The sequence below is a fragment of the Amphiura filiformis genome, chromosome 3, assembly GCF_039555335.1.
Source record: "Amphiura filiformis chromosome 3, Afil_fr2py, whole genome shotgun sequence".
Taxonomy (NCBI): Eukaryota; Metazoa; Echinodermata; class Ophiuroidea; order Amphilepidida; family Amphiuridae; genus Amphiura; species Amphiura filiformis.
Genome location: NC_092630.1, coordinates 63,399,000 through 63,411,258, shown reverse-complemented (window position 1 = coordinate 63,411,258; position 12,259 = coordinate 63,399,000). Strand labels below are relative to the sequence as shown.

The window sequence follows — 12,259 nt, the reverse complement described above, 5'->3', positions numbered from 1 at the left end:
TATAACACGTATTATATCTCAAAAATCGACTAGACTATGCCATAGACTAAGCGCTGGCTAGATACCCAGGGGTCCCAGGTTCAAATCCTAGTCACTGATGCAAATGTGTCTATTATTTTGATTAGGGCTGTTAAATACTTGGTTCAGGGAAAATTGAACCGTCGTGCAGAAAACAGCTAGTTGTAGGGCGTATGTCAACACTCTACGTGTTTACTAAAAATTAAATAATCAGTGTGATATATTTCTAAGCTGCTGTTCTATTGATAACAAATAGAGGCCGTCAACCTTTTCCGCGGGATCCGCCATCTTGTGGGTACTGCCGTTCTGCATGTCATGCGTTAGACATTACGCCCCATATTACGCGGAAGTCTACAGTCAAGCGTCAATGCGGTGATCTTAGCAACAAGGCACTCCGTACCCGCAAGATGGCGGCGCTGACGTCACAATGACTACCTCTATTATGTACCACACGTTTTGACCCCTCTCCCTTTCTTTGAAGTGAAAAAGCAGTCACCTATGAAAAACCTGTACCGCTGTTTTTAGAAGCTATATTGTCGAAGCAGAGGATGATTTAAGCACTTCCCAGCAAGTCTTGCGGTTAGCACAGCTGTGTGAGTGAACATGACACCACTGCCCGCCCCACGGCATACACACGTGCATGGTTAAATTTGAATTTGGACAGATATGTTTACAATAAAAACACCTTCAAAAAGTTGGTCGATTTCACATTTTATGTTATCTACAGAAGGCGTGAATTATCCTGCATGCATACATCACTTTAGATCTGAAATCGACCAAGTAATAATGACATACGGGCAATTCTAAAACAACATCTTTTGCACAGAGTTCAATGGGATTTGAAAAGTAAAGTGGCAGTTGAAACTCTAGTGATAACACTTTTACAGTGCATGATGGGGCTTCCTTAAATCATCCTCTGTTGTCGAAGTATAAATGCTGCTGCAACTTTGCAATGTATAAGAAATGCAAATAAGATCTAATAGATATCACGAACGTTACTTGGTTAATGCTTCCATTTATTTTGTTAATAATACATATATTGCACCGATCTAATTCCATTTGTTAATGAAAAAACGTATAATCAATCAATCATTTGGTTTATCGAAGTAAACAACACAGTAAGACGCTATAGCAGACTCCCACAATACCAAAGGTCACACGAATCAGATTTGAAAAATCCGACAAGTAGCTGCGCAAAACCCCACTGACATGAAAAGCTACTGTACATCAAGCAAGACAGGGGACAATGTAAGATATGAAACTAAAACAATGTGCAAACCGTAAAAGAGTGCAAAGAATTGCAATATAACAAGTACAAAACCAAAGGGACAAGTAACCAAAAGTCCTCAAAAGTACACCAAAAACACAACCGATTGTTCGAGCAGATTTACTAGTAGCTAGATATACTGTGAGCTGTTCAACTTCTGGCCCTCATTTCTTTTTTATTCTCAATAAACGACCAAGTTCTATTCATGTGCGCATGATAGAATATCAATGTTACTTAAGTTGTCAGTGGTCGCGGGACTGTTTTTATGCCCACATTTCATGTTGATGAATAGAAGTTGGTCGTTTATGATTAGGTAACAAAGATGCATCAAGAATGATCATGGTGATAATAAAACTATGAAATGAGATAAACCAGTGAATTTTGTCTTTTGCATATTACCGTGTCATAATGGATGGGCTGGCCAATTATAGTTATTATCGTAGTGGATACTGGCATTCACTACTCAAAATATTGGCCACGCCATCCATTATTTAACAGACAAAAGGCAAAATCGTATCTTTTATTATCTAAACAAAGGTCAAATTGTGAGGGAAATGGAGCAGAAGCATGCAATTCTGCATGAGTTCTTACAATTTCAGTCACAAAATTCAAAGTCTAAGCATTCAAAATTTGGAGTATATGCTATGAGTTTGCCCATAACTTGAAAATCTTATGTTAGTTTTGACAAGATTTTACAAAATGTGCTCTCAAAAACTAAGAATGCATAACGTGAAATTGGTATTGGTACAAAGTTTGGTAATGGGAACTAATTACGACGTCCAAATGCAATGTCGCCACAAGACTAGTAGGGCCCACACTTGTTTTTGACTGTCAAATACTGTATTTATGTGTGTAAATTTAAAAACGAAACTCCCAATACAATTAATTGATCTTAAGGCTTTTATTAAAATATACAGAGATACAGAGTATTTCATTGCTAAAAAGAAAAACAAACTCTCATGCCACTTTCGTAAATGGAGATTTGACATCTAGATTTTTGGTCATTTTGTATTTTTTATAAAAATTTTGTAGACTATGTGACTGGATTATATTGTGACCTTGTGCATATCACATGCGCATGTTGATGTTATTAATGTATCTGGGTAGAAGTGACTGCATAATTTGTGTAACCATTTTTGCTGCCTTTTTTGTGTGATTTGCTGTTAGTTGTCTTAATTTTTTTCTTGTTTTTTGAATAAAAATCAATGAATATAGAAAGATAAAAAAAAAAGATTGCTAAGTACCATGCAGAGAAAATATTGATTCACGCTCTATCCAAACAAAAATCAATTTCACTTTAATGAAGTGATATGGCGTTTTACCACCATTTGCTAACACGATTTAAAAATGATTAATATACCCATTTAGAAGGTGTAACCCATATCAGGCTATTTACATTAGCTACGTTATAACTAAGGCAGTGAATGACACGAAGGATCTATATAATACATGCCAGATAAATGGTGGCCTGCCATTTTTGTTTCATAAGATAAGAACAGATTAAATCTCTGGTAAACTGGCATATTATACTAAATAAGAGAAAGAAAAGACACACCATGGCGAATGAATCGGTTAAATCTAATTGTTCTGATTCACGAAGTTCCCTCGTCAGTGTGTCACTTCAAATCACTCTCATCGTTTGCATGACATTAAGCAATATTCTAGGGAACGCGTTCGTTGCTGTCGTGACTCTTATCGCCAAGGACATTCACACTCCTACTAAGATTGCAATGATATCTTCTAGTATTTGCAACATTATGATTGGTGTCTTCATCTTCATTCCACTATTGACAACTTTACCTGACGATCGATGGATCTTGGGGGATGCATTTTGTGCACTATACGCCTTCGGAGTAAACTTCTGGATATTAGCGAGCATGTTCATGGGAATAATATTCAATTATCATCGTTACACATTTTTGATTAAACCATTGAAGTACTATTCTATAATAACAATTCGGAGAACTAGATGGTTGGTACTTGGTTCTTCGATATTGGCATTATCTGTATCACTTCCTGATGGATTTATTTGCAACTGGTCGGCAAAATATCGCTGCGAGTATCATGCTTGTGTTTTTATTCCATCCTCCGATTTGAGATTTTACATGTTACTGGCAATGAATATATTACGAGGTGTAATTCTCTCTATCACGTTAACCACCACTGTATTTTCGTTCATTCGTATTCGTATTCTGGCAACTATTCAACTTAAGAAAGCTCATGACTCTCTTACAGAAGGACAAGAAAGCAGATATCCTAAAGGACGAGTACATTTCAAATCACTGAAACCCATCATTTTGCTATCCATCGTAATATTACCAACGATACTGATTCTAATATTTAACAGTATATATGTGTGTCTGAATTTGACTTTCATTCAACGTGAGGCACACTTCATACTAACTATAAGCATGTTCCTGTACACATGCATGTATATTATCTTACATTATACCCTGAACGGACCCTTTCAAACTGCTGCTAAAGATGTGATATGTAGACACTAATTCTTTTAGAAATGTTGTAAACACTCACCAAAGGTGAAAATTTGGAGCGATGGCTACCCTTCTCCGATGTCCACTTGCCTTTCGTGTAAGTGGACACAAAAGGAAAGTCCTCACATAATAATGTAACCCGTCCGTCATCTAAACCTGCGCATTTTATGACAACTTTTTTTTGTCGTGTGCAGACTCTTTTAAGTTCCAATTTATTACTACATTTGTTACCAAAAGCTCTAAATTTACAAAGATTGATACTAGTATATGAAATTTGGTACATTTTTAAAAGTTACGCAGTACGCAGAGCTGCAGGGATAAATATCAGAGCGTAATATCAATTGCACCGTGCACAGCAGTAAAGTATTGCAACAATCCATGCTTTCAAATTAGCAATTGAATAAACCGCGCTTTGTATGGGCACTTGGGGAAGTCGACAGGTCTTCGTCTTGTGCAAGCGAGATTGGCTAACAATTCCGACTGCGTGATTGTTTTGATTTGCAGCTTTTGCAAATGTGACCGTAAACCACGAATGAGCCGTAAAGTCGGTCCGGTCAATTTTGTTTTATTTCGTGTTTAGAAAATATATATCATAAGCTTTAAAATGGTATATCATTTGACTTCAAACGATATCTAGAAGCGAGGTCATGGTTTGTTGAACTTTGCTCCTTCAACAAAATGGTATACTTTTTTGGTTCTAGATGTGTCTTTTTTCCCACATTGCTGGTAATAAAAATCAAACAGTCATAATTGGCGATCATTTCAAATCATCCCCGAGTCAACAAGGTTCAGGAATGTCCTCTCATTGTTAATGGTTGGTTATACATACCTAGACAAAATACAATGCTTTGTAACCCACAACTTGAACAGGATTTAGCCGAAGCAAACAAAGACTAGAGCTATTTAAGAATTCTATAGACATAAGTAGAAGCTTATTATCCTCTTCATCAATATGATTATTGATTGGTTGAAAAGTGTTTGACTAGAGCTATCAAAATGAGATACATGTAGCACCAACTTGAGGTACCTATGAATACGATCTTCATCATGTTCATACACATTTGACACTGTAACTCAGAATTTAGGACACTTACGGCTCATTCGTGGTGTACGGTCACAAATGTGGTATCAAATTGGATCTAACAGGATCACGACCCTATAATTGCGCAGGTTTAGATTTATGCCGCATATGGAAAGGTTTCTATACAAAAACGATTCTCTTATAAACCATCTACGCACAGTTTCCACCTGAGCACACATTTTCGCCCAAGAGCTTCCAAGCAGAGAACAGCAAGCAGTGAATTGTCTCCACCACAGTATTTGATTACACTACACGGTTGAGTGCATAGCATCGTATGAGCTGTGGAACTTCTAGCTGGAAATGGGCCTCTGAAATTGGTTTTTGTCGAAACCTCAAGTGTTCCCTTTATCCAATCAGATTTTTTTTTTGATATCAAACGAAAGCTAACACTTTCCCCAAAAACACTTTTCGTCACTAGGTCAACAGGTAACGCAATTCAATGTTATAGCAAGGCGAATGTGGTAAATCTGTTGAAAACTACCGATCCGAGCACATTTTTTGACCAAAATGTAGGTTTTAAAAGTCAAAACCTCAAGTGTTCCTTACAATATATGTCAAATTATATGTCATTAAATGAAAAAGCACACTTATATTGTCCATACACTAGCGTTACTAGAATCAACAATGGCCAATTCTCTTTAAATTGCAAATCTTGTGCAAAAAAGTTACTATTTTCGCCTGTATTATCATACGGCTGTAAAATCAATGAACTATGACTTTGCAAAAGAGCGCTTACAAATTGATATGGGTTACTTTCTCTTTGTGTTGTGTTTATTATATTTAAACATATAAACCCTGATTTGTATTAATTTGTGTAAAATTTTTAGATTTTCCACATCTGATCTTTTCAGTGACCGGGTAGGCCTACTCCTTCTGTTTGCTAGTTCCCCAAGTGGACTATTTACTTTCAGATATTCTTGTCACGTGCGTCTATGGGGACCAATCCCAGAACTAAAATCAGCCGTAATGTAATGCATCTTTACAAGAATCTGTCTTGTGGTCTTTCTTTCAGATCTCGTAATAATTTAAAATCCTCCATTTATAACTAGATTTCAATAACTACAGCGTACTCAAGTATCTGTGGTCTTTGCGGCGCTTTGTATTGGCGCGAAAGTTCAATGTTTACTTTTTTCCCCTCGCAGTTTTGACGAACTCTCTATATTGTCTCTCATGGGGTATTGATTTGTCCTGAATCTCTCTGGTTTCTTTTCTTCTTGTGTCCTGAGCCTCAATCTCTTTGTCCTCCTGATTGTTTGTTTCGCCCTCTTCTCTTGCGGAGCGACTTCTGCTGCTTTACTGTACTGGATATAGCTTGGTATATTTGGTCTAAATCCAACTAATCTAGCCCCTCAAAACGATTTTTCCAATTACAATTGGAATTCGGCCCTTTTCTCTCTTACTCGTGGGATGTCAGTAAACCGGTAGATCTCAAATCAGAATTATTTATTAAAGTGAGACCTCATAATGCCGAGATATGTTGCATTCGACACCCGGATTCGACAACATTAGTATACGTAAACTGTGTTTTGTTGTGAATAATATAAACATTTAAACATTTAATATAAACATTGATAAACATCTGTATAATTTCAAGTTCAACTGCAATGTGTTCATCACGATTAATAACACATTTGTTATTTCGCAAAAGTCGACTAGACTATGGCATAGTCTACGCGCTTGCTAGATACATAGGGGTCCCAGGTTCAAATCCTGGTAATTGATGAAAATATGTCTTCGTTAGCCTACTCTGAGGAAATAATTTTTTGATCATACCATTATAACCATTAAAGCCAGCTTAACTTCGAGTACTAAGGGTATTTTTTATCTATTCAGTTTCTGTCAGTCTATTGTTCAGAAACGAAAATGCAAAGGATTATGTGAGTTGTAACTAATAATTGGTATGTCACAGTGGCTGCACAATAATTCTGCCACACTGTGCATGCAAGCATAACAGTGAATTGAAAAGCGCGCGCTTCAAAGTTGACCAATTTTAGAAAACATCTATGTCAAAACATGAATTTCCTCATATGCTTCATTTATCCAAATTGTTTGAATTTTTAATATATGGTGTGTGAAGACTTTCCGAGGCTACCATAGGGTCCGCAAAATTAAATATTGTTTTGTTTAAGAGCTACTGCCTGTTTTTATGGATTTTTGAAGATCGCTCATAAATCAGTAAAATAATATAGGCCTATTGAAATAAAGGGACCTACCACCATTTAGCTGAAATATTAATATTTCTTAGCATGTAAATTATTTCCGTCGACAACAAATGAAACACTAAGCCTTGCCTTGCCTTGAGTAAAACTAATTAAAAACAAAACATTATCAAAGAAATTTTTATGGAGTAATTTTCCAAACCACAATAGCTCTAAGCCATTGTGTGTGTACAAGGCCATACTATTTTTGTATACGCGATACAGTAGAATGGCTGTTCCTTTTACCATTTGTCTTCCCATGTTAATCCAGATAACAAAATGTTAATTTAAAGTCTCATTGCAAATGAATTTTTATTTTTACTTTTCGGATTTAGCTTTGAGCAATGGTGACACATACCATGTTAAAAGAAAAAAATGAAAATTCTATTCCAGACATCGTCAAAATGTCAAACTTTGTATTTTTTGTATTATATTTAAGTAATTAACTGCAGTTTCTTTATTCAACATCATAACAGGTTCATACTTGACAAATTTATGGTGAATGAATAGACTTTCAATAAATATTGAAAAAACCCAAAATTACTCATGCCTAATTTACATAATAATATCATAAATACATAATTAGCTGTAATTAGCTAATTTGCATAATTAATTACTTTTTATGTATTTTTTGTTATCAATTGAAATAACTTTGTATACATATGTGTGCAAAAAACCCGCACCCTGATATCATGTACGGTTTTCTATTGGCATCAATTTTGCATATTAATTAGCTGAACTTAGTAATTTTTTCACCTTTAATTTGTCTGCAGATTGGCTGAAATAGCTAAAATAGTATATTTGGTTAATTTATTATAATTATTCAATGATAGATTTTAAAATTTTGTTTTCTTTAACGAAGTACGGAAAGATAAGCATTTAACCTGTGATACTTAAATTAACGCTGCTTTTTCAAGCAAGGGTCCAAATAAACCTTCAAAATCTCGAAATGTGCCAATTTTGTCATTATAGCCATTTGTGGCAGGTTTTAATTCCATTTATGAGCATCTTAAAATTGACACTACATCACAATGCATTGACCGATTTCAATTCCATTTTTTGATTTTTGATACTTTAATAAAGCTCATTCATGTAGAAACATTAAATAACGTGTTTCTGCTGCGCTTATTTTTGGGGTGATATGCCTATTACTAATAACCCCAATAAATCCTGGCTACGGGCCTGTGCAGAGCCGCAGTATTGGGCGGTAGTTTTCAACGCAAGTGTTGTCCCCTTTCTGAAACACTGGGGCACAGCGTCATCATCCCTATATCTTCGTGTCAAAAATTGCCGTGATAGTACGGCGAATCCTCTCGTTTTTCAAAAGCTACGTATTGCGATTTTGTTCGAGATAGGCCGAGCGACTCAGGCTAACATGCTAAGCATACCATTTAGACGATATGAGATACTACAGAGCCTGCTGCAGAGTTTCTATTCTACGATTTGCGCATGATCAGTACCACATGGTGTTGCTATTAGAAGAAAGTTTATATTTATAATACTGGGTGTCGATACTGTGTAGGGTGACATTTGCCAACTTCCAGGCGGATGGAACCTTGCCTTGCCGCTCCTTGCTGCATGAGGGAGTGTGACAGCTCAAAAACACACTCGCGCAACAACTTGCCTGGAATACCATCCGGACCACATGCCTTGCCTGGATCCAATGCTTTCAGAACGTCGAAGATGTCTATACCAGAAAATATAATAGAACACAAGCTATTGGTATCATTACTGTTATTAGATATACAAGCCATGTCAAAGAAATCTTTGTCTCTGAACACACTGTGGAAATACACTCCTTTATTAAAGGATCAGTTGAATATAATCAGCATTTTTTGAAAACATTGGATATGATGATAATATTATTGATAATTGTGCTTGATCTTTCATTACATAATTTGTTCCCTAAGTTGTAAACAAAATTCACTCATTATAAATATCCACTATCACCAACATCTTGAGGGGAGGGGGAAAATGGAGGCTAAAATTGCGATTTTGAAGCTATTTTTCAAACCTCACCACGGTCAAGGTCAAGTCACATATTGAGATGGGTTTGTGTATGTGATGTGTGTTTGGGTCTATACCTCACATTAGTGGGTATAAGATGCCCTCAATGGGGGGGAGGTTGGGAAAGTCATTAATGTAACCGCACAAAAGAAGATATTTTGGCCACCTCCTCACATATCTGAGGGTAGGGGTCATAATTGAGCTACCTTAACAGTGCAACGTAATGCATAGATGAATACTCTATTATGTTCTGTTCTTTCTGTACCATGATCACGATTAAGAACCTTACCCTCAGAGAAATGAGGAGGGGGTCGTCGGAGAGGGATGTCTCGAAGGCCTACATATGTTGTTTACAAGTGTCCTACAAAATTGTAAATTTATTTTGATTGTTCTGATCAGTACCGCAAAAGATAGTGACCGCGAAAGACGGGTTACTGCTAGTATATATAATTATATATAAAACCTTTTCATAACCATTTGCTAGTATTTTGATGTAATAGATATCAGTATAATTTCGAGTTCAACTGAATGCGTTCATCATGATTAATAACATGTCTATGGCATAGTCTAATCACCACATAGCGCCATGTACTAGAGGCCAATCATTTTGAATATAATTCAATCTAATGCAATACGACATTGTCTTCAAGCGGAAATAACTTGCATTCTCAGGTAACAGTTGTCAAAATATTGTGACATGTGCACTTGATTCATGATCTTTAGGTAGTTTTCAAAACCCCAGACCGTCATGCATTATTTCTATTTGGATTGTGACTGTTTACACAAGTTCATTGTTAATGTTAAATCTAACCACAGATAATTTAAAAAGACTGCAGAAGATTATGATCCCGGACACGATATGTATTTCCAAATAACTATACTCGTGTCTTCCTCAACAAATCACAGGTGTCACCCTGAGACATTACAATTGTTATACGATCTCTACTCCCTATTCCAGAAAAATACAAGAACTATTTTTTTTATTATAAAAAGTATTATCCTGATTTGCCAAATGTAACATAGCTAAATCGATTAAAATCTTTTAGTTAGTCCTAATTGGAAATAAAAGTCAAAATTGGATAGTTTGCAATTTGATGGAACTGCCCCCAAAACAAAATTTTGCATGATTTCTTTCAATTGCAGTCACAAAATTCAAAGATTTGGCACAAGTCTAAGCATTCAAAATTTGGAGTATAGGTTCTGAGATTGCTCATAAATTGAGTTTTTTTATGACTAATTTGATATTTAGTTATAAGATATTAGAAAATGTATTTGTCAAAAATTTGAATACATAACCAGAAATTAGTCTTAGTACAAGTCTTTAGGCTTGATTGTCACAGCATCCTGAAAACACCATCAAATTGCTTATTATTGCCAAAATTGACCAAATATTAAAATTTGACTTTTATTGCCAGTTATTGAACTAACTAAAGAAATATGATTTAACTATGTTTCATTTGGCAAAACATGATAATATTTTTTTAATTCCAAAAAAAATAGTGCTGTATTTTTCTGGAATAGGGAGTAAACCACGTGATTTTGTAGGTTATATTTTAGATTTTAACAATACTAAGAACTAGCTAGCACCATAGATCGCAAAACTTGTTCCAGCCACTAAATAAGTAAGCTGTGCTATAATTTACCATGGATTCACAACGGATTTTGAGCCGATTTTTGTGTCTGTATATTGTTACAACTTTTTTGAGTAAGTACATTAAAGTTTAAGTATAACTAGCTCAGTTGTAGGTTGCTAATTGTACTTTTAAAGCAAAATATTCGCGAAGTTGTGAATATTTAGCAGGTAAGCATTTTTACTTCCTGCTGATAACCACGCACGGGAAATTGTTTTGTTTTGTTACGTTTCAATTTTTTGGCTTCACTTGATAAAGGACCATTGGTCTGAAACGTCGTGTGTTTATAAAACTTAGGAAACTTAACAGTCTAACAGCCAGGCTCAAGCCTACTTCGGTAGTCGTGACCTGTATGTTGCTGAGGCAGATAGACAGCTTTCTGACAAGACATTTTACAAATAACTCGACCACGATCCCATCCAGTCTGATCAGGCTTCCGTATCTGCCACTGTCAAGAATCTCATCAAATCAAAGGATCTTCCCAAAACTGCTACCAGCCTTATACACGCTTGCCCTCAAACATCTAACTTCTCACATGTTACCCAAAATCCATTAAGCCAACGCACCCGGTCGCCCAATTGTGTCAGCTCACAGCTGCCCAACCGTCATGATCTCCGAATTTATGGACTCCGTTCTCCATCCTATTGTCCAAACCCTACCCTCTTTTGTGCAGGATTCACCACATTTTCTTCGCATATTCGAGGACTTCAGATTTCCCAGCACCGATAGTGAACGTTTTCTATTCATAGTATTATCTGGACAGGCGTGAAGATCTTTCCATATCCACCACTACAGTTTGATCAGCTCGTAATCGGCGGGCCTTATAACATCGCGGATTATATCAATATATTTCATTTTGAGAATTGCCTTGTGATATCTCGTCAGAAGCATCACAAATTATTAATTGAAGACCTATACTTTGTCTATTTTATTTAACACGCACAATACAGACCAGACAGGTAAACTATATAATATCACTCTTAAGGTTATTAATTATTTTAAACTGTTGTGATTTGGTAGTTCACAGCATCTTACGAATGGTAATGAGATTTGGCAAAAACTGCATTGCTCAATTCATAGCGAGCGTGTAGAAGAATTAAAATATAACAGATATACTTTTATAGGTGCTGCGGTTCTTGTGTTACGTTGTAAAGAGGGCTGAAACAACAACACTTTTGTAAAACGTACATAACTCATTAACAACAATAAATTAAGCAAGTTTGCAAAGTATATGATTTGTAGAATGAACTTTTGCAAAACATCAAGGTGTTAATTTTCAATAATATATTGATCTAGATAATGAAAATCGATTTTTAGGTTGCTTCGACCAACAATACCTCGTCTACCCTTAACGTGGGTCTACTTTTCGGCGTAGTGGTAAAAGCCTATTAATTCCCGCCGATTACGAGCTGATCAAAGTATACCCTTATACGCCTCACCGAACTTGTCCACAACAATAACACTTTTCAATTCAACAATCGTTTCTTTCGGCAAGTCAAAGGCGTTGTCATGGGCACTAAAATGGGTGGCTCAGAAGCGTCCTCACTTTAGGACATTATACAGCT

General features: G+C 35.9%; 1 protein-coding gene across 1 annotated transcript in view; it reads right to left on the bottom strand.

The window, feature by feature from the left end:
• The window catches only part of LOC140147413 (uncharacterized), an 85,391-nt gene that overhangs the window by 124 nt on the left and 73,008 nt on the right, over positions 1-12,259 (bottom strand). The window lies entirely within an intron of this gene.